General features: G+C 43.9%; 1 protein-coding gene across 1 annotated transcript in view; it reads left to right on the top strand.

Moving 5' to 3' along the window:
• Positions 1 to 3,514, top strand: part of GRM3 (glutamate receptor, metabotropic 3) — a 52,600-nt gene that overhangs the window by 20,769 nt on the left and 28,317 nt on the right. The gene's annotated exons all lie outside the window — the stretch shown is intronic.

Genomic DNA, 3,514 nt, shown 5'->3' with positions numbered 1-3,514 from the left:
TCAGAACCCAGCTAACAGAAGGGTTGGAGCAAAGGACTGGTCAGGATTTGTGCACTTTCATACTGCCACTGCTACTGACATGATGTGTGACAGGTATTTCATTAATATCTCTGGGGTCCTACTTATTTCTCCTTTTCCATTAAATTGAAATAACTGCAGTGTGGCACGAAGGCAGGGTGAGATTTTATTCCTTATTGTCTGTGAGATACACCAAGCACATAATTTTCTTGCAAGTCAGTAAGACATATATGACAAATGTCATGATATCCTGAATCTTTTCAGTAAGGGAGAAAAGAGATGCCTATGCCTGACTCCCACTTCCAGCAGGAGGATCTCAGAATGCAAAGCCCAGCCCCTAGATAAACACCCTCACTCCATTTCAGTGTTCATTTGGCCTTTCAAAGAGATTTGGCTGGTTCATCTTCTTGATCTTCCCATGATCTGTGTTCCATCCTGAGGGCACAAGTGCAGCACTTGATGTTCTGAATGCTCTTCTGCTGATAAAGAGATGCTGGTTCAAGAGCATCATACAGATGTGGTTCTGTATTACCAGAACAACAAAGAAGTGCTGAACAAAAGCAAAGATCTCCATGGGAGAGAGCACAGAGTAAACTCAACTTCCCACTGGCACCCAGCCACTGCTTGGTGGAGGGCGGCGTGTGGAGGAGACTCTCAGGAGGGCTGTGAATCGGGGTTGAGCCCAAACACGAGGCAGAGCTCCACATATCCAGAAGCCTCCCTCTGAGAGATAGAGGGGCCAGTGCAGCAACCAGCTCTGCTGTTTTAGCTCCTTTAAGCCACCAGGACAACACAGAAAAGCAGCGTTATCATTGCCCACAGCTGCTATTGCAAGCCTCACAACATCTGACATGTGCCAGGACAGTGAACACTAGCACAAACAGTGTGAAAGGGGTGTCCATCATTTGGGATAAAGTGGCAGGGTCCTGCACAGCTGTCCCCCACATGTTGTTACTGGGTGTAGCTGCTCCTCCAGGGAGTTGTGCTCCAGGTTGGCCAGGGGAGAAGGGCAGCAATGACATTTGAAGACTGGCATTAGCTCTGTCCAGCCCAAGGTTGCTGAGCTGGCTGTGCAGGATGACAGCCTTGTCACCCAAGGGCGTGGGACTGGGCTCCAGCTTTTCCCACTGCACAGTTAGCAGGACTAATGGTAGTGCAGGACTAACTCTGCCATGAGTCTGGCATGGGAGCGTATGGGCAGAGGGAGGTTGGGTTTAGGGGTGTATGCATGTCCACCTGTCTTCTGCAGCTTCCTGAATCTCCACAGCAAATGGTAGGAGGAATTTGGCTAAAGTAGTAACCCTGGCAAATAGATCATTAAAAATTTTAGGCAATGCATATGTTTATAGAACTCAGTGTCTTTTCCTACCCCTTTCTTCCTCCACAGCTACAAGAGTCACTGTCATGTCCTTCCCTGTACTATGTTCAGAAATCCAGCTCTTCTACAGCAAAGCCTATATCACCAAACCTAGCTTATACTGGGCAAAATCCTCTCCTGTGGCTAACTAGAATGACTACGCAAAATGAGAAAATGGTTGTAAGTCAGGTCTGATTTGTCTCCTTCCATCCACTGGACTTTATGACAAAACTTTTATTCCTGCCTGGTCTTAGGTTTCTGTGTGGTTTATTTTCTTTCTTTTCTTCTTCCCCATTTGTCGTGGTTTAACCTCAGCTGGCAAATGAGCACCACACAGCCGCTCGCTCACTCACCCTGTCCCGGTGAGATGGGGCAGAGAATCGAAAGAATAAAAGTGAGAAAATCCATGGGTTGAGATAAGAACAGTTTAATAATTGAAATAAAGTCAAATAGTAATAGCAATAATAATAATAGTAATAATAATAATAATAGAATATACAAAGCAAGTGATGCACAGTACAATTGCTCACCACCCGTTGACCAATGCCCAGCCAGTACCCGAGCAGCTTTCCCCCAGTTTATGTACTGAGCATGACGTCACATGGTATGGAATGTTTCTTTGGGTCAGCTGTCCTGGCTGTGCCCCCTCCCAGCTTCTTGTGCACCTCCAGCCTTCTCAGTAGGCAGAGCATGGGAAGCTGAAAAGTCCTTCACTAGTGTAAGTACTACCTAGCAACAACTAAAACATCGGTGTGTTATCAACATTATTCTCATACTAAATCCAAAACACAGCACTGTACCAGTTACTAGGAAGAAAATTAACTCTATCCCAGCCAAAAACAGGACACCACTCTGCCCCAGTCAACACTCAAATAATATGAAGCAGAAACACAAACTCACTTTCTCATTTACTCTTGAACGCTGGTGACTTCTGTAATGGGAACATAGTTTCACAGACCATTTCCATCGTAACTGTTCCACCCAAGTAGGAAAGAGCTTAAAAGTCATGATCTGCAACAGGCAGATGTCACCTCACTTCTGAGCACAGCAGCATTGCATGGTCCCTGTTCCAGGATTTAGCCATAAATATTTCCTGTCAAAATTCCACTTCAAAGCTCAGTGTCCTGCCAGGCTTGCATGGAGCACAGACCAACAAATGATGCGTCTGCTATCACAAGCAGATTACAGATGCAGAAACTTCAAAGGCCAGGTATAAATTTACAGCAGGGACTACCTGTCAGTAGATGTGCAGGCTAAAGCTAGAGCTCATATCCCAGGCTCTGCAGCAGATGGCCCTGCTACTCCGTCATCTCACCCAATGAGCTCCTGCTCATCAGATCAGATCCCCTTCACCTCCAGCACTCAAATAGTCAGCTGTAAGGTCCTCCTGGCCTTCCTTGTGATGCTTATTTGTAAAAAAAACCAGAACACCGCTTTCAGCTGAAGCTAAAACTTTCATGGGCAGAAGGCATCTAATACCTTGTTAATCATAAAAGTTTTAAAAGTGTAATTCATTATGGATTTGTGGCCAATAAAACCAAGGAAAATGTAGAGTGAATTCAAGATATTCATTAAAAATATACATTAAAAAGATGTCTAGGATTTATAGGAAAAATTACTGCTTTTTCCCTGGGACCACAAATGTGTCATAGCATTTAAAACCTTGAAAGCAACTAAGGGACAGTCTCTGAAAGCACACTTGAGACTTGCAATTTCAGAGCAGAGGAACACTTGAACCCGCACAGTATTTTCCCATATTTTTCTCTATATTAGTTACATTGGTATAGACACACTCAGAGCTGCAGCAAGGTTTTGACAGCCTGGTTTTCCTGATGACCCCCTCTACTTTCTCCTTCCTCCAGCTGCCTTTTTGCAGACCTAGTGGCTGATGGGGATCTACAGTTTCTTTCCTTTGGGCAAATTTATCCCTCCAAGAGGTTCCTGGGCAGAAATCTCTGCTTAGCCCTTCTTGAAGATTTTAATATGTGTATATTTTCATATATTTATGTACTTTGTTATATACATGCATATTTTCATACATATATATTTAATTGTGTATAATATAGATTCATAATATATACAATCGTAAAGTTAAAGAATAAATCAGGTTGGAAGGGCCTTTAGGAGGTCTCTAGTCCA

Source organism: Pygoscelis adeliae, unplaced genomic scaffold, assembly GCF_000699105.1.
Source record: "Pygoscelis adeliae isolate BGI_AS28 unplaced genomic scaffold, ASM69910v1 Scaffold202, whole genome shotgun sequence".
Classification (NCBI taxonomy): Eukaryota; Metazoa; Chordata; class Aves; order Sphenisciformes; family Spheniscidae; genus Pygoscelis; species Pygoscelis adeliae.
This window is presented reverse-complemented; position numbering and strand designations above follow the sequence as displayed.